Source organism: Triturus cristatus, chromosome 12 (genome assembly GCF_964204655.1).
Source record: "Triturus cristatus chromosome 12, aTriCri1.1, whole genome shotgun sequence".
NCBI lineage: Eukaryota > Metazoa > Chordata > Amphibia > Caudata > Salamandridae > Triturus > Triturus cristatus.
In genome coordinates, this window is record NC_140595.1 from 660,786,703 (window position 1) to 660,805,197 (window position 18,495).

General features: G+C 42.0%; 15 non-coding genes across 15 annotated transcripts; 10 read left to right on the top strand and 5 right to left on the bottom strand.

The window, feature by feature from the left end:
- Nucleotides 1-295: 295 nt before the first annotated feature.
- Nucleotides 296-390, bottom strand: TRNAI-UAU (transfer RNA isoleucine (anticodon UAU)). The gene is made up of 2 exons: nucleotides 353-390; nucleotides 296-331 (listed from the first exon to the last, which is right to left on the bottom strand). It is a non-coding gene; the product is annotated as a tRNA-Ile (tRNA).
- A 411-nt stretch (nucleotides 391-801) lies between these two features.
- Nucleotides 802-883, top strand: TRNAS-GCU (transfer RNA serine (anticodon GCU)). Its single transcript has one exon. It is a non-coding gene; the product is annotated as a tRNA-Ser (tRNA).
- A 589-nt stretch (nucleotides 884-1,472) lies between these two features.
- Nucleotides 1,473-1,544, top strand: TRNAT-UGU (transfer RNA threonine (anticodon UGU)). The gene has a single exon. It is a non-coding gene; the product is annotated as a tRNA-Thr (tRNA).
- A 1,174-nt stretch (nucleotides 1,545-2,718) lies between these two features.
- On the bottom strand, nucleotides 2,719-2,813 carry TRNAI-UAU (transfer RNA isoleucine (anticodon UAU)). Its single transcript has 2 exons — nucleotides 2,776-2,813; nucleotides 2,719-2,754 (listed from the first exon to the last, which is right to left on the bottom strand). It is a non-coding gene; the product is annotated as a tRNA-Ile (tRNA).
- Nucleotides 2,814-3,224: 411 nt separating this feature from the next.
- TRNAS-GCU (transfer RNA serine (anticodon GCU)) lies at nucleotides 3,225-3,306 on the top strand. Its single transcript has one exon. It is a non-coding gene; the product is annotated as a tRNA-Ser (tRNA).
- A 589-nt stretch (nucleotides 3,307-3,895) lies between these two features.
- Nucleotides 3,896-3,967, top strand: TRNAT-UGU (transfer RNA threonine (anticodon UGU)). Its single transcript has one exon. It is a non-coding gene; the product is annotated as a tRNA-Thr (tRNA).
- Nucleotides 3,968-5,138: 1,171 nt separating this feature from the next.
- TRNAI-UAU (transfer RNA isoleucine (anticodon UAU)) lies at nucleotides 5,139-5,233 on the bottom strand. The gene is made up of 2 exons: nucleotides 5,196-5,233; nucleotides 5,139-5,174 (listed from the first exon to the last, which is right to left on the bottom strand). It is a non-coding gene; the product is annotated as a tRNA-Ile (tRNA).
- Nucleotides 5,234-5,645: 412 nt separating this feature from the next.
- On the top strand, nucleotides 5,646-5,727 carry TRNAS-GCU (transfer RNA serine (anticodon GCU)). The gene has a single exon. It is a non-coding gene; the product is annotated as a tRNA-Ser (tRNA).
- Nucleotides 5,728-6,316: 589 nt separating this feature from the next.
- TRNAT-UGU (transfer RNA threonine (anticodon UGU)) lies at nucleotides 6,317-6,388 on the top strand. The gene has a single exon. It is a non-coding gene; the product is annotated as a tRNA-Thr (tRNA).
- Nucleotides 6,389-7,562: 1,174 nt separating this feature from the next.
- On the bottom strand, nucleotides 7,563-7,657 carry TRNAI-UAU (transfer RNA isoleucine (anticodon UAU)). Its single transcript has 2 exons — nucleotides 7,620-7,657; nucleotides 7,563-7,598 (listed from the first exon to the last, which is right to left on the bottom strand). It is a non-coding gene; the product is annotated as a tRNA-Ile (tRNA).
- Nucleotides 7,658-8,069: 412 nt separating this feature from the next.
- Nucleotides 8,070-8,151, top strand: TRNAS-GCU (transfer RNA serine (anticodon GCU)). Its single transcript has one exon. It is a non-coding gene; the product is annotated as a tRNA-Ser (tRNA).
- A 589-nt stretch (nucleotides 8,152-8,740) lies between these two features.
- Nucleotides 8,741-8,812, top strand: TRNAT-UGU (transfer RNA threonine (anticodon UGU)). Its single transcript has one exon. It is a non-coding gene; the product is annotated as a tRNA-Thr (tRNA).
- Nucleotides 8,813-9,986: 1,174 nt separating this feature from the next.
- Nucleotides 9,987-10,081, bottom strand: TRNAI-UAU (transfer RNA isoleucine (anticodon UAU)). The gene is made up of 2 exons: nucleotides 10,044-10,081; nucleotides 9,987-10,022 (listed from the first exon to the last, which is right to left on the bottom strand). It is a non-coding gene; the product is annotated as a tRNA-Ile (tRNA).
- A 411-nt stretch (nucleotides 10,082-10,492) lies between these two features.
- TRNAS-GCU (transfer RNA serine (anticodon GCU)) lies at nucleotides 10,493-10,574 on the top strand. Its single transcript has one exon. It is a non-coding gene; the product is annotated as a tRNA-Ser (tRNA).
- Nucleotides 10,575-11,163: 589 nt separating this feature from the next.
- TRNAT-UGU (transfer RNA threonine (anticodon UGU)) lies at nucleotides 11,164-11,235 on the top strand. Its single transcript has one exon. It is a non-coding gene; the product is annotated as a tRNA-Thr (tRNA).
- The last annotated feature ends 7,260 nt before the right edge of the window (nucleotides 11,236-18,495 follow it).

Below are 18,495 nucleotides of genomic sequence, written 5' to 3' on the forward strand. Positions count from 1 at the left end.
CAGCATTTTTTGCAGCTCTTCAGTTTATGGTTATCATGTGAGAACACTGTTTTCATCATATTTATTATTCTACAAATGTAATTTTTAAATGCACTGATGTGGTGTTTGCATGAAATGCAAGATGGCACATCATGGAATGTTTAAACTGAGCATCGCGGAGGATATGTGATATTTGGCACCCAGAGGAGTAGGACACGTAGATCCTATAAGAAGTAAAGACTCTCTAGCAAGGGCCGTCCATACTCTGAGTTTAAACTTTACTTTTTGTGAAATGGTTTATGAAAAACAACACAGCTGCTCCAGGTGAGGCTCGAACTCACAACCTCGGCATGGCTCAGTGCAAGTACTGCTGTATAAGTACCGCGCGCTAACCGATTGCGCCACTGGAGCTCTCTCTTTTCACATCTCCCCAGGTGAGCCATCTACAGCTGACCAAGTAGATGACAGACACTGCTCCATCATTCACTGTGCAAGATCGACTCCCATGCTAGCATGTTATCATGACTATTAAAAATACAGTCCAAACTGAATAGATTCTATAATTGTCCTATAACATATGCTCTGTCTATTCAAAACCCCATAGAATTATATCTTGACAGTTCTGACAAAGTCTAGGGGAATCTTATGAATATTTGTAATTAGCACATAGTAAGAATTTCCCAAAAATGAAATGTAGGTCCCTGATGGGGGAAGACGTGGAATGTGAGATCTTGCCTCAGCTGTTTTTTTCTTTTTTAGGTACAGTATATTGACACTTCAGTACCTTTTGTGAAGCAAGGTTTCAGATGGGGCTGTAGGGCAGACGAGGTGGCCGAGTGGTTAAGGCGATGGACTGCTAATCCATTGTGCTCTGCACGCGTGGGTTCGAATCCCACCTTCGTCGGAAAGCCATCAGAGTCTCTTTTGATGGCCAGCATTTCTTGTAGTATAATTACACTCTCTTTCAAGACAGAGCCAGGATCCGCTAGATGGGATCATCTGACTGTTCCATTTTAACAAATATGTCAAATAAAGTGAAGTATTTTGTGCGTAATAGAAATTAGATCTTTCATGGAGTTTCCAGAGGATTGCCTTTCACTCACTCCTGGCTTATTAACCAGTTTGGATAAATAGATTGATAAGAAAGCAGCTCTTACTCCTAAAGTTTAGGCCGTCTCAAATGAATGACTGTTAACATATGTCTGCCCCACAGAGACAGATCACTTCTAATAAGTGGGTTCTCTATATGTCACTGATTGCAGACATACTAACTAGAGCTATCGGTATGGTCTTGAATGCGAAAACTCTTATTTTCTCATATGAAAATGTAGTTTTTCATACTTCCAAAAAAAGTGCCTTAAGCATGGTCTTCAATGTGTGCGCGCACATGGACATTCATATGCAACTACGTTTCCATACAGAGTCTCAAAATCATAGATATATTCATACCTCAGTTAGAATACATGTTGCAATTTACATACTGCGTGCAGACTGGCCTTGTAGCTCAGTGGCAGAGCACTGGTCTTGTAAACCAGGGGTCATGAGTTCAAGCCTCATCAGGGCCTTTTTACATGAGTCTTTCTGTATGTTGTTTTCAAGTCATTCTTCCCTGGAGTCACACCTTGCTTTAGGATTGCTTATTGCCAAGCTTCCCTTTCCTGCTTTCATATTATCAAGAAAATATCATGAAGATCATTGAATTATAAATTATTGCCTCACCCCTTCCGATCGCCTGACGAACGCCTGACAAACGCCATTCTCACCCTGGCGGGCAAGCCCTGCCGGGCAAAGCCAAATAAGCCATGCATATTTACAGTTCCTTTGAAAGGCAGAGCGAGGACTAGGACCTCTGTTCCGACTGAATCTGCATCCACAGAAAGGATGTTATAAGGCCCTACAAATTTCACCATGGAGATGTGAAAGTCTTCCCCCATAAAATACTTTTTTTCCCAGATACCCCGGCTCTTAGGCAAATGAGGTTACTCCTCAAAACCCCACCCCCACTCACCATAAATATCCTTCTCTCCTGCTGTCCATTCAAATGATACAAGGTATCTTGTACATAGAGAGAAAGGGAGAATAGGCAGACTTGCTTCAAAGATTTGGTGACTTTGGATGGGTGGGATGAATTAAGAAGTGAACCTGGTTTCTGGGAAAGGAGTATCGAGATGAAGATGAGGAAAAGTGAACATGGACCACATTCATAGGTTAGAGAAATACATTTAATAGGTTGAATGGTTTTGAAAAGTGAACTTCGAGCAGTAATTGTTGTTTTTTAAACTGCAAAGAAATTAAAAATGAATGTGGGATTGGAGGCACACTCTGAGCAGAAAATCACCATAAGCTGCTATGGTGCAACTCAAGATGGTGAATAGAACCTTTAATATGATGATGCTCTTCTTTTGCTAGTTTTTTCGAGTCACCTTTTATTGTAAGTAGCTGATACAGCATTTTTTGCAGCTCTTCAGTTTATGGTTATCATGTGAGAACACTGTTTTCATCATATTTATTATTCTACAAATGTATTTTTAAATGCACTGATGTGGTGTTTGCATGAAATGCAAGATGGCACATCATGGAATGTTTAAACTGAGCATCGCGGAGGATATGTGATATTTGGCACCCAGAGGAGTAGGACACGTAGATCCTATAAGAAGTAAAGACTCTCTAGCAAGGGCCGTCCATACTCTGAGTTTAAACTTTACTTTTTGTGAAATGGTTTATGAAAAGCAACACGGCTGCTCCAGGTGAGGCTCGAACTCACAACCTCAGCATGGCTCAGTGCAAGTACTGCTGTATAAGTACCGCGCGCTAACCGATTGCGCCACTGGAGCTCTCTCTTTTCACATCTCCCCAGGTGAGCCATCTACAGCTGACCAAGTAGATGACAGACACTGCTCCATCATTCACTGTGCAAGATCGACTCACATGCTAGCATGTTATCATGACTATTAAAAATACAGTCCAAACGGAATAGATTCTATAATTGTCCTATAACATATGCTCTGTCAATTCAAAACCCCATAGAATTATATCTTGACAGTTCTGACAAAGTCTAGGGGAATCTTATGAATATTTGTAATTAGCACATAGTAAGAATTTCCCAAAAATGAAATGTAGGTCCCTGATTGGGGAAGACGTGGAATGTGAGATCTTGCCTCAGCTGTTTTTTTCTTTTTTAGGTACAGTATATTGACACTTCAGTACCTTTTGTGAAGCAAGGTTTCAGATGGGGCTGTAGGGCAGACGAGGTGGCCGAGTGGTTAAGGCGATGGACTGCTAATCCATTGTGCTCTGCACGCGTGGGTTCGAATCCCACCTTCGTCGGAAAGCCATCAGAGTCTCTTTTGATGGCCAGCATTTCTTGTAGTATAATTACACTCTCTTTCAAGACAGAGCCAGGATCCGCTAGATGGGATCATCTGACTGTTCCATTTTAACAAATATGTCAAATAAAGTGAAGTATTTTGTGCGTAATAGAAATTAGATCTTTCATGGAGTTTCCAGAGGATTGCCTTTCACTCACTCCTGGCTTATTAACCAGTTTGGATAAATAGATTGATAAGAAAGCAGCTCTTACTCCTAAAGTTTAGGCCGTCTCAAATGAATGACTGTTAACATATGTCTGCCCCACAGAGACAGATCACTTCTAATAAGTGGGTTCTCTATATGTCACTGATTGCAGACATACTAACTAGAGCTATCGGTATGGTCTTGAATGCGAAAACTCTTATTTTCTCATATGAAAATGTAGTTTTTCATACTTCCAAAAAAAGTGCCTTAAGCATGGTCTTCAATGTGTGCGCGCACATGGACATTCATATGCAACTACGTTTCCATACAGAGTCTCAAAATCATAGATATATTCATACCTCAGTAAGAATACATGTTGCAATTTACATACTGCGCGCAGACTGGCCTTGTAGCTCAGTGGCAGAGCACTGGTCTTGTAAACCAGGGGTCATGAGTTCAAGCCTCATCAGGGCCTTTTTACATGAGTCTTTCTGTATGTTGTTTTCAAGTCATTCTTCCCTGGAGTCACACCTTGCTTTAGGATTGCTTATTGCCAAGCTTCCCTTTCCTGCTTTCATATTATCAAGAAAATATCATGAAGATCATTGAATTATAAATTATTGCCTCACCCCTTCCGATCGCCTGACGAACGCCTGACAAACGCCATTCTCACCCTGGCGGGCAAGCCCTGCCGGGCAAAGCCAAATAAGCCATGCATATTTACAGTTCCTTTGAAAGACAGAGCGAGGACTAGGACCTCTGTTCCGACTGAATCTGCATCCACAGAAAGGATGTTATAAGGCCCTACAAATTTCACCAAGGAGATGTGAAAGTCTTCCCCCATAAAATACTTTTTTTCCCAGATACCCCGGCTCTTAGGCAAATGAGGTTACTCCTCAAAACCCCACCCCCACTCACCATAAATATCCTTCTCTCCTGCTGTCCATTCAAATGATACAAGGTATCTTGTACATAGAGAGAAAGGGAGAATAGGCAGACTTGCTTCAAAGATTTGGTGACTTTGGATGGGTGGGATGAATGAAGAAGTGAACCTGGTTTCTGGGAAAGGAGTATCGAGATGAAGATGAGGAAAAGTGAACATGGACCACATTCATAGGTTAGAGAAATACATTTAATAGGTTGAATGGTTTTGAAAAGTGAACTTCGAGCAGTAATTGTTTTTTAAACTGCAAAGAAATTAAAAATGAATGTGGGATTGGAGGCACACTCTGAGCAGAAAATCACCATAAGCTGCTATGGTGCAACTCAAGATGGTGAATAGAACCTTTAATATGATGATGCTCTTCTTTTGCTAGTTTTTTCGAGTCACCTTTTATTGTAAGTAGCTGATACAGCATTTTTTGCAGCTCTTCAGTTTATGGTTATCATGTGAGAACACTGTTTTCATCATATTTATTATTCTACAAATGTATTTTTAAATGCACTGATGTGGTGTTTGCATGAAATGCAAGATGGCACATCATGGAATGTTTAAACTGAGCATCGCGGAGGATATGTGATATTTGGCACCCAGAGGAGTAGGACACGTAGATCCTATAAGAAGTAAAGACTCTCTAGCAAGGGCCGTCCATACTCTGAGTTTAAACTTTACTTTTTGTGAAATGGTTTATGAAAAGCAACACGGCTGCTCCAGGTGAGGCTCGAACTCACAACCTCAGCATGGCTCAGTGCAAGTACTGCTGTATAAGTACCGCGCGCTAACCGATTGCGCCACTGGAGCTCTCTCTTTTCACATCTCCCCAGGTGAGCCATCTACAGCTGACCAAGTAGATGACAGACACTGCTCCATCATTCACTGTGCAAGATCGACTCACATGCTAGCATGTTATCATGACTATTAAAAATACAGTCCAAACGGAATAGATTCTATAATTGTCCTATAACATATGCTCTGTCAATTCAAAACCCCATAGAATTATATCTTGACAGTTCTGACAAAGTCTAGGGGAATCTTATGAATATTTGTAATTAGCACATAGTAAGAATTTCCCAAAAATGAAATGTAGGTCCCTGATTGGGGGAAGACGTGGAATGTGAGATCTTGCCTCAGCTGTTTTTTTCTTTTTTAGGTACAGTATATTGACACTTCAGTACCTTTTGTGAAGCAAGGTTTCAGATGGGGCTGTAGGGCAGACGAGGTGGCCGAGTGGTTAAGGCGATGGACTGCTAATCCATTGTGCTCTGCACGCGTGGGTTCGAATCCCACCTTCGTCGGAAAGCCATCAGAGTCTCTTTTGATGGCCAGCATTTCTTGTAGTATAATTACACTCTCTTTCAAGACAGAGCCAGGATCCGCTAGATGGGATCATCTGACTGTTCCATTTTAACAAATATGTCAAATAAAGTGAAGTATTTTGTGCGTAATAGAAATTAGATCTTTCATGGAGTTTCCAGAGGATTGCCTTTCACTCACTCCTGGCTTATTAACCAGTTTGGATAAATAGATTGATAAGAAAGCAGCTCTTACTCCTAAAGTTTAGGCCGTCTCAAATGAATGACTGTTAACATATGTCTGCCCCACAGAGACAGATCACTTCTAATAAGTGGGTTCTCTATATGTCACTGATTGCAGACATACTAACTAGAGCTATCGGTATGGTCTTGAATGCGAAAACTCTTATTTTCTCATATGAAAATGTAGTTTTTCATACTTCCAAAAAAAGTGCCTTAAGCATGGTCTTCAATGTGTGCGCGCACGTGGACATTCATATGCAACTACGTTTCCATACAGAGTCTCAAAATCATAGATATATTCATACCTCAGTAAGAATACATGTTGCAATTTACATCCTGCGTGCAGACTGGCCTTGTAGCTCAGTGGCAGAGCACTGGTCTTGTAAACCAGGGGTCATGAGTTCAAGCCTCATCAGGGCCTTTTTACATGAGTCTTTCTGTATGTTGTTTTCAAGTCATTCTTCCCTGGAGTCACACCTTGCTTTAGGATTGCTTATTGCCAAGCTTCCCTTTCCTGCTTTCATATTATCAAGAAAATATCATGAAGATCATTGAATTATAAATTATTGCCTCACCCCTTCCGATCGCCTAACGAACGCCTGACAAACGCCATTCTCACCCTGGCGGGCAAGCCCTGCCGGGCAAAGCCAAATAAGCCATGCATATTTACAGTTCCTTTGAAAGGCAGAGCGAGGACTAGGACCTCTGTTCCGACTGAATCTGCATCCACAGAAAGGATGTTATAAGGCCCTACAAATTTCACCAAGGAGATGTGAAAGTCTTCCCCCATAAAATACTTTTTTTCCCAGATACCCCGGCTCTTAGGCAAATGAGGTTACTCCTCAAAACCCCACCCCCACTCACCATAAATATCCTTCTCTCCTGCTGTCCATTCAAATGATACAAGGTATCTTGTACATAGAGAGAAAGGGAGAATAGGCAGACTTGCTTCAAAGATTTGGTGACTTTGGATGGGTGGGATGAATGAAGAAGTGAACCTGGTTTCTGGGAAAGGAGTATCGAGATGAAGATGAGGAAAAGTGAACATGGACCACATTCATAGGTTAGAGAAATACATTTAATAGGTTGAATGGTTTTGAAAAGTGAACTTCGAGCAGTAATTGTTGTTTTTTAAACTGCAAAGAAATTAAAAATGAATGTGGGATTGGAGGCACACTCTGAGCAGAAAAGCACCATGAGCTGCTATGGTGCAACTCAAGATGGTGAATAGAACCTTTAATATGATGATGCTCATCTTTTGCTAGTTTTTTCGAGTCACCTTTTATTGTAAGTAGCTGATACAGCATTTTTTGCAGCTCTTCAGTTTATGGTTATCATGTGAGAACACTGTTTTCATCATATTTATTATTCTACAAATGTATTTTTAAATGCACTGATGTGGTGTTTGCATGAAATGCAAGATGGCACATCATGGAATGTTTAAACTGAGCATCGCGGAGGATATGTGATATTTGGCACCCAGAGGAGTAGGACACGTAGATCCTATAAGAAGTAAAGACTCTCTAGCAAGGGCCGTCCATACTCTCAGTTTAAACTTTACTTTTTGTGAAATGGTTTATGAAAAGCAACACAGCTGCTCCAGGTGAGGCTCGAACTCACAACCTCGGCATGGCTCAGTGCAAGTACTGCTGTATAAGTACCGCGCGCTAACCGATTGCACCACTGGAGCTCTCTCTTTTCACATCTCCCCAGGTGAGCCATCTACAGCTGACCAAGTAGATGACAGACACTGCTCCATCATTCACTGTGCAAGATCGACTCACATGCTAGCATGTTATCATGACTATTAAAAATACAGTCCAAACGGAATAGATTCTATAATTCTCCTATAACATATGCTCTGTCAATTCAAAACCCCATAGAATTATATCTTGACAGTTCTGACAAAGTCTAGGGGAATCTTATGAATATTTGTAATTAGCACATAGTAAGAATTTCCCAAAAATGAAATGTAGGTCCCTGATTGGGGGAAGACGTGGAATGTGAGATCTTGCCTCAGCTGTTTTTTTCTTTTTTAGGTACAGTATATTGACACTTCAGTACCTTTTGTGAAGCAAGGTTTCAGATGGGGCTGTAGGGCAGACGAGGTGGCCGAGTGGTTAAGGCGATGGACTGCTAATCCATTGTGCTCTGCACGCGTGGGTTCGAATCCCACCTTCGTCGGAAAGCCATCAGAGTCTCTTTTGATGGCCAGCATTTCTTGTAGTATAATTACACTCTCTTTCAAGACAGAGCCAGGATCCGCTAGATGGGATCATCTGACTGTTCCATTTTAACAAATATGTCAAATAAAGTGAAGTATTTTGTGCGTAATAGAAATTAGATCTTTCATGGAGTTTCCAGAGGATTGCCTTTCACTCACTCCTGGCTTATTAACCAGTTTGGATAAATAGATTGATAAGAAAGCAGCTCTTACTCCTAAAGTTTAGGCCGTCTCAAATGAATGACTGTTAACATATGTCTGCCCCACAGAGACAGATCACTTCTAATAAGTGGGTTCTCTATATGTCACTGATTGCAGACATACTAACTAGAGCTATCGGTATGGTCTTGAATGCGAAAACTCTTATTTTCTCATATGAAAATGTAGTTTTTCATACTTCCAAAAAAAGTGCCTTAAGCATGGTCTTCAATGTGTGCGCGCACGTGGACATTCATATGCAACTACGTTTCCATACAGAGTCTCAAAATCATAGATATATTCATACCTCAGTAAGAATACATGTTGCAATTTACATCCTGCGTGCAGACTGGCCTTGTAGCTCAGTGGCAGAGCACTGGTCTTGTAAACCAGGGGTCATGAGTTCAAGCCTCATCAGGGCCTTTTTACATGAGTCTTTCTGTATGTTGTTTTCAAGTCATTCTTCCCTGGAGTCACACCTTGCTTTAGGATTGCTTATTGCCAAGCTTCCCTTTCCTGCTTTCATATTATCACGAAAATATCATGAAGATCATTGAATTATAAATTATTGCCTCACCCCTTCCGATCGCCTGACGAACGCCTGACAAACGCCATTCTCACCCTGGCGGGCAAGCCCTGCCGGGCAAAGCCAAATAAGCCATGCATATTTACAGTTCCTTTGAAAGGCAGAGCGAGGACTAGGACCTCTGTTCCGACTGAATCTGCATCCACAGAAAGAATGTTATAAGGCCCTACAAATTTCACCAAGGAGATGTGAAAGTCTTCCCCCATAAAATACTTTTTTTCCCAGATACCCCGGCTCTTAGGCAAATGAGGTTACTCCTCAAAACCCCACCCCCACTCACCATAAATATCCTTCTCTCCTGCTGTCCATTCAAATGATACAAGGTATCTTGTACATAGAGAGAAAGGGAGAATAGGCAGACTTGCTTCAAAGATTTGGTGACTTTGGATGGGTGGGTTGAATGAAGAAGTGAACCTGGTTTCTGGGAAAGGAGTATCGAGATGAAGATGAGGAAAAGTGAACATGGACCACATTCATAGGTTAGAGAAATACATTTAATAGGTTGAATGGTTTTGAAAAGTGAACTTCGAGCAGTAATTGTTGTTTTTTAAACTGCAAAGAAATTAAAAATGAATGTGGGATTGGAGGCACACTCTGAGCAGAAAAGCACCATAAGCTGCTATGGTGCAACTCAAGATGGTGAATAGAACCTTTAATATGATGATGCTCTTCTTTTGCTAGTTTTTTCGAGTCACCTTTTATTGTAAGTAGCTGATACAGCATTTTTTGCAGCTCTTCAGTTTATGGTTATCATGTGAGAACACTGTTTTCATCATATTTATTATTTTACAAATGTATTTTTAAATGCACTGATGTGGTGTTTGCATGAAATGCAAGATGGCACATCATGGAATGTTTAAACTGAGCATCGCGGAGGATATGTGATATTTGGCACCCAGAGGAGTAGGACACGTAGATCCTATAAGAAGTAAAGACTCTCTAGCAAGGGCCGTCCATACTCTGAGTTTAAACTTTACTTTTTGTGAAATGGTTTATGAAAAACAACACGGCTGCTCCAGGTGAGGCTCGAACTCACAACCTCAGCATGGCTCAGTGCAAGTACTGCTGTATAAGTACCGCGCGCTAACCGATTGCGCCACTGGAGCTCTCTCTTTTCACATCTCCCCAGGTGAGCCATCTACAGCTGACCAAGTAGATGACAGACACTGCTCCATCATTCACTGTGCAAGATCGACTCACATGCTAGCATGTTATCATGACTATTAAAAATACAGTCCAAACGGAATAGATTCTATAATTGTCCTATAACATATGCTCTGTCTATTCAAAACCCCATAGAATTATATCTTGACAGTTCTGACAAAGTCTAGGGGAATCTTATGAATATTTGTAATTAGCACATAGTAAGAATTTCCCAAAAATGAAATGTAGGTCCCTGATGGGGGAAGACGTGGAATGTGAGATCTTGCCTCAGCTGTTTTTTTCTTTTTTAGGTACAGTATATTGACACTTCAGTACCTTTTGTGAAGCAAGGTTTCAGATGGGGCTGTAGGGCAGACGAGGTGGCCGAGTGGTTAAGGCGATGGACTGCTAATCCATTGTGCTCTGCACGCGTGGGTTCGAATCCCACCTTCGTCGGAAAGCCATCAGAGTCTCTTTTGATGGCCAGCATTTCTTGTAGTATAATTACACTCTCTTTCAAGACAGAGCCAGGATCCGCTAGATGGGATCATCTGACTGTTCCATTTTAACAAATATGTCAAATAAAGTGAAGTATTTTGTGCGTAATAGAAATTAGATCTTTCATGGAGTTTCCAGAGGATTGCCTTTCACTCACTCCTGGCTTATTAACCAGTTTGGATAAATAGATTGATAAGAAAGCAGCTCTTACTCCTAAAGTTTAGGCCGTCTCAAATGAATGACTGTTAACATATGTCTGCCCCACAGAGACAGATCACTTCTAATAAGTGGGTTCTCTATATGTCACTGATTGCAGACATACTAACTAGAGCTATCGGTATGGTCTTGAATGCGAAAACTCTTATTTTCTCATATGAAAATGTAGTTTTTCATACTTCCAAAAAAAGTGCCTTAAGCATGGTCTTCAATGTGTGCGCGCACGTGGACATTCATATGCAACTACGTTTCCATACAGAGTCTCAAAATCATAGATATATTCATACCTCAGTAAGAATACATGTTGCAATTTACATTCTGCGTGCAGACTGGCCTTGTAGCTCAGTGGCAGAGCACTGGTCTTGTAAACCAGGGGTCATGAGTTCAAGCCTCATCAGGGCCTTTTTACATGAGTCTTTCTGTATGTTGTTTTCAAGTCATTCTTCCCTGGAGTGTGGAAATATGGATTTTTCTGATCAGTTATGTCCCCTATCTTGGACCCCAACGGTTCTAAGTGCATGTCACAAGTACATGTATGTTCCCTCCAGTTCCAGTTATGAAGACGCAAATACATGTGCGTCCACCGTCAACATGTCCTCTGTCAGATCCGCCATGAATAGGCCGGATATTCCATTCCTAAGTATGAAAGGCCACCGGCTTTGTATGGTTCACTTATGCCATTTTACAGTCCAGGCAAGTAGGCCCTGATTCTGTCATCAAACTCCTCTTGCCTTCTGCCTTTGAAAACTCGAGTCTGAGCCTGCATCTGTGACCATGAACTTTGTCTCATTCTCTGCGCGGCTCACGAAGCCTGACATCAGCCTATTCTCTGCCAAGAACTGTATTTCACCTTCAAATTATCTGCTTCACTCCTTAGCCGATGCGTTCCTGTCTAGCAATTTAAGTAAACATTCTTCCAGCTACTGAGCAAAGGCTCGGCTTCTCTGTTTTTATGCAAGTAATTCATAGCCCCGTTACCATGGAATATTCCTACCCCCTCGCATTCAGTGTAGACACTTAGACGCTTGTACACGCACGCACAGTCAGTATAGAATAGATTCTGTCCGAGAGTCCTTCTTTTGTGGATAACATAGTTCTTTAAACATAGGATGTTAGATATGATTTGGGTTTAGGTTGACTTGACCCTCCAGACTTTTTGTCTCCACATGTAGAGCTAAATGTCAAGTCCCCTTCACCCCCTAGTTACACGTCAATCACACGTCATGCTGCTGCGCGCGCATCTATGCCAAGTATTATCTTATAGATCCACCTATATGTGACATCATAACCAATTATGTTCCTTTTTACTCCTTATTACACCCATTTTCGGTTACGCATATGAATCGTCATTTTCCTTATCAATTGTTACGCCTACTGCATTTGCTTCATTGTAATGTATGTTCTATAAAAATCATTTCTTGTCAATAAAGTATGTACTTCACTTCCTGAACCCCCGTGGTGATGGAACTTGGAGCAACCGATTATAATCGACCATTGGAATAAAGCCCATTCCGAACCTCTAATACCACGGATTCTGCCTCTTATTTTACTGAGCTATTTTATTATGTTTCTGTATCAAATTAAGTCCCGGTAATGAATTTTATTTACCACATGAATGGCGCCCGAACAGGGACACTTTCTCATCTCACGCGCCGGCGGTGAGTTGCAGGTCCGGTCTCCTGCCACAGCTGGACGGACAATAACGCGTACCAGCAGGATTTCCTGTATCTCCCTCCGGTCAAGCGGGGGCGACTGAGGCTGCGATCAACACCCAGACGAGGCGGTGAGAAGTGCGAAGTATCCCGACCAGAGCCTAGCTGAGAGAGCAAGATCCGAGGTATACAGAGGCCCACCAGTTCGAAGTCGAGTCCAGTTTCCGACGAGTCGAGTCCAGTCCAGTCCGGTTCAAGTTCAGTTGCCGAGGCCTTCCGTTTCCGAAGCTACCCGGTGAGTACCATTACTGGGGAGGCATTTTCTGACGTGCACATAGGTTGTGCCGGTCAAGACGGGTTTGGGTACACAAATCCGGTCTGCACTGTTTTAGCAGTGTATATGTACTGTTTAGCAGTATATCAAGTATTCCGAAGTATCTAGTTATTGTGAAGAATTATGCTTCGTGATTAGTTATGCAGACGATCATCATTGTTGGTTATTTTAAAGGTTAAAAAAATGTTTAATGTTTAATATTTAATGTGTTAAACGTCCTGCATATTGTGGTATGAATGGTTGTTCATTATTGTGCTTTTGTATTAAGTGTGTTCAAGATTAAGTATCGGATCAGTTGTCAATATGCCGCTCTTTTCGAAATTAAGACAGATCACTACTAGAAAAGGGGTACTCGAAGAAGCCGTCCCTATTCCTCCTAGGGACACTCCAGGGCACTTCATGTATCACAAACATGGCTTAGACGCTATATTATTCCTTGATTTATGGGTAGACTACACCAAGGAATTACCAGAAAGTCAGAGGTGGCCCGCAGCGGGGACCTGGGATGCAGAGTGCATCATGAAAGTCGAGGAAGAGTTATGGAAAAGGAAAGTCAGACAGTCACAGAAAGACGCCGTTGAGTTATGGCGTAAAGAATCTCATAGACGCACAGAAAAAGCACTCCGACAGGAAGAAAAGAATAAAGAGAGTTCAAATAAAGTTCGAGAAAATCTATTAATTGAGGAAGGTATCCGAGTGAAATCAGAACAAGTAGATAGACAAAGAAATGCCCTTATGAATGGTATGTATCCCCTTCTAGCCGAAGGATTACCTAAGGCTACTCCAGAGATACCGAAAGACTTGCCACCCCCATTATTCCCAATAAAGGTACATCCTAAGGGGCATCCTAGAACCGCAGAAGATGTTTTTCTTTCCTCATATTTAGATGACGCAGCTCCCGAGTATGCTAATTCCGCCCCACATAGACCGCATACCAGGGAGGTCCAACGCCAAGATCCAGTACCCGTATCCCTACAGCAACAGATCGAGTCACAAGTTCCGGCAAGCACATCTGTTTCTGCATCTGTTCCTACAGCTACTTCTATAGCTGTGTCCACACCTATAGTTGCTGTGTCACGTTCAACGAATCCTTTCACACCCGACACCCCAGATGGGGCTACGGGAGGTGCTACCAATATTTTTTCTACGCCACCCAGAATAAATAAACTTACTTTTCAAGAGTCAGCACATTCATGTACACCCAAACTCATAAATGCCCGTACGCTTAAGGAACTTCTTGTAGATTGTAGATATGACCCTGTGCCCGGTAAAGAGGACGAAATGACCCTGGCATCATTGCGTATCAGACGAGCCGCAGTGTATTTAGGGAAGTTACCAGGAATGACTGCGCATCTAGATAAAATATATCATTTTGTCCAAACAGGGCGAGATCCAGAATGTATTAACAGAGCTATGGAATACCAGAAAGTGGAGATACAGGGGGAACTGTTACGTTTCCTCATAAATTGTGTGATCAGAAATCAAGACCGACCGGGGGTAGACCCGGAAGCAATGCAAATTCTTACCAGATGGAGCCAGAATATATCAGAAGGTAGACATGATAAGAAAAATTGTATAATAGCCATGTGCCGAAAGATCCGTAAAGAAATAGAACGCCTACACGAAGAAAGATTAGCGGTAGACGAGTTCGAACAAAGCGAGGAGGAAGGGTCAGGACTGCCCGCGGGACAGTCAGACACCATAGCCTATGTAGGTAGAGGAAGATCTTGTAATAATAATAGATGTCTTACTGACTCGATACGTCCGATATGTCCAGATAATAACAGGAATTTCCAAATACCTATAATTAATATAAGGTCTAACGAGCATTCGTTCCAAGCCGCCGACAAACTACTCCGAGAACGAAGGGGTTATCATTTTCTCGATTCTATGGATGAACAAGATTTAGCCAGGGCAGCTGTCCATTGGGTGGACAGTCCCGGAAAATATAGTGATGATACAGTAGCACGCACATTTTTTGAATCTCACCCCAGATGAACAGAGGTTAGCTGGGATTTATATGATTCAACAACTCATTATACTATATCGGAGTCAGCATTCGGACCCTGGTCCCTTACCTGACATATTGACTGAATTGCTTATGAATAGATGGAGAGGTTCAGGTACTAAATTAATTAAAGAAATTCTAGAATCAAGAAAGCAGTATATTCTTTTTGTATGTTCAGAACGTGTCTCATTACCCGTCAAGGAAAGAACAACGTATTGCATGGATAGACAGAATCCCTTACGAGAAGTGCATCCAATAAAAGGCGAGGACAACGAGTTTAAGCGCGTATTTGTATATACGTCCATATCGAAAATAGAATTGTTACAAATGAAGAAAGTGGTACCCAGTCATGACAAAGATCCAGCGGGTTTTCACCGAGAAATTAAAGACATGTTACTCATGGGAGAGTATACCTATCCCGACATTATGACAATATTAAAGGTATTGATGCCTGCTGGTATTTATGAGAAACTCAAGGAAAAAGAGTGGGAGGTAGGAGACCAAAAGATAGAATGGTCAGTGTTAGAAGCGGAAGAAAAGGCCCGAACTGCAGGAGCAGGACTTGGGGATAAAACTAAAGCACTACCAGGTTTATTAGTACAGGTACTGCCACGTTTATTAACTACGAAAAAGGAAGATTGGGGTACAATTTCAGCCTGTAAGCAGAAGCAAGATGAAGACACTAGTGATTACTATGCCCGATTTGAAAAATGTTTTGGTATAAATAGTGGCCTAAAAGCAAGTAGCGAATCATACCCGCATCTGTTTGTAACAAAATTAGTAGAAAATGCCCTGCCCCAAGTAAAGAATAGAGTATTAAAATTCGAGAGTACCTGGCAAGGTAACACTCCATCACAAATGTTACAAATGTTACAGTACCATCACAATAGAATTAGAGAGGAACAAGAACATGAACACAGACGCATGAAAGACACGAAAATGAAAATGCTAGTTTCCCAGACAGTTCCAGCTGAAGGACATAAAAAGGGTATGACACATTCCGATTCAGCAGGACCTGTAAAAGGGACATGCAATTATTGTAAAAAGCCAGGTCATTACGTACACGATTGTCCAGTTTTAAAACATAATATCGCCATAGGTAAAACACAAGAAAGACCACGGCCACTCAGACAAGATCAGAATGAACAAGGAGCTCCGCAGCATGCACAGGCCATGCCAGCCGCACAACAGCCAATACAGTTTGTGCCAGCTGCACCACCGTTGCCTGCTGCTGCCACACAGACAACAACACGACAAATGTATCAGACCGCACAGTATGAATATCCTGAGTATCAGCGTTACGCATGAAAAAGCCTAGAGAGGGAAGTTGACTTACCCCTTATTGAAATCCCAGTAGATCAAGAAGGACCTTATGTACATAGTGAATTATTAGGCCAAGATAGAAAATTTTTACTCGATACAGGGGCAAGTCGAACAACTATAAAACGTAGTGAAGTTCCAGGGGCACCCCTCTCAGGCTCTCAGAATATTTCCCTTGGTTTTTCAGGAAAACCTATTGTTAACGAAGTATCACAGCCACTTCCACTTACGATAGGACCTTTGACCCGAACTACAGATTTATTGCTTACTAAATCATGTCCAGAAAATCTGTTAGGAATAAAAACACTGAAAGCTCTAGGAGCCATAATATGTTGTTCTCCGGAAGGAGTAAGGTTGTTTTTACGTGATTTTAAAGGTCACTATGTGTCTAGAGACATGGATCCCCGACTGCAGACTTTACCTACACATCTATGGGCACAAGGCCCTACTGATGTTGGATGCATGAATATTACACCATATCGAGTCACATTAAAGGCAGGAGTGGTGCTACCACGAATGCGACAATACAAGTTACCACCAGATGCTGTAGTGGCTTTACTACAAATCATTGACGAGCTCATTGCCCAAGGAGTAGTTGTGGAAACAGACTCCAATGTATGTAATTCACCGATAATTCCGATTCTTAAACGAACAGATCCTAAGGCCCCGCCAGTATATCGATTGGTTATTGATCTGCGCGAGTTAAACAAATGCATTGTGCCACAATTTCCTGTGGTTCCAGATATCTCGTCATTACTGACAGCTATTGATTCCGAAGCAACATTCTTTACTGTAATTGATCTCAAGAATGCCTTTTTCAGCGTCCCAATAGATCCGGAAAGCCAATATTTGTTCGGATTTAGTTTAAATGGGCGTAGCTTTAAATTCTCACGCGCACCTCAAGGATTTACAGAAAGCCCCAGCATCTATAGCCAAGCACTGAAACGAGAACTAGACAGTATCCACATGCCAGTTAACACTGCTCTGCTTCAATATGTCGATGATCTGCTGATCACCGCGAGAAGCGAACCGGAATGTGAAAAAGCATCACTGACAGTTTTACAATTTCTAGCCGAAAAGGGGCACAAGGTGTCCCCTTCTAAGCTGCAATTCTGTGTCCAGCGAGTTATTTATCTTGGACACTCGCTGTCCAAGGAGGGAAGGCAGCTTACACCCGACCGCATTCAGTTAATAGCTAACATGCCAATACCCAAGACACAAAAGGAGGTGCGGGCTTTCATAGGCCTCACTTCATATTGCAGGCAGTGGATCCCTCAGTACGCATTTCTAGCAAAACCACTCATTCAGTTGACAACACAGGAGGCAGCCACATCGACTGTTCTCCCTTGGACTCAGGAACATACACAAGCTTTTGAAAGCCTAAAGAAAGCTTTATGTCAAGCACCTGTTTTAGCAACGCCATGTTACAGAAAACAGTTTACACTCTTTGTTACAGAACGCGAAGGTACTGCCTTGTCAGTACTCACACAGGAACAAGCAGGAGCACACAAACCATGTGCTTATTTTTCTAGTACATTAGATCCCGTAGCCCAGGCTTTGCCTGCATGCCTAAAATCAGTGGCAGCGACAGCTTTAGCAATCAGACAAAGCGATGCCATAGTGTTAGGACATCCATTGACAGTTCAAGTACCACACGCAGTAGAGGTTCTTGTAAATAGAACGCAAACACAACACTTGACTATAGCGCGACTTACAGGGTACGAACTTACATTGTTTCAGCCACATATAGAAATCAGACGCTGTAACACATTGAATCCTGCCACACTGTTGCCAGTAACCGGAACAGACCCACTAGCTCATGACTGTATTGAAGTTATTACTATAACGACAAAACCCAGACAAGACTTAACCGATGTCCCATTGTCAGATCCAGACCTGACATTGTATGTAGATGGTTCATGCATGAGAACAAATACAGGAGAGTTAGTGGCTGCTTACGCAGTCACAACAGATACTGAAGTCATTGAAACTAATCGTATAAATACTTTGTCAGCTCAAGCCGCAGAGCTTATCGCTCTGACACAAGCCTGTATTCAAGCCGCAAATAAAAAAGTCAACATATACACTGATTCACGTTATGCATTCGGAGTTGTACATGACTTCGGCGTGCTGTGGCGAGAGAGAGGTTATTTAACTTCCCACGGTGCCCACATTCAGCAAGGACCCCTCATTCATGCCTTATTAGATGCAATACATCTACCCACTGCAATATCAATTATGAAATGTAAGGCTCATACGAAGGTTACTGATATCATTTCCCAAGGCAATGATCTAGCCAACAGAACAGCTAAACAGACTGCTCAAACTCAAACACCCGACATGACAAAG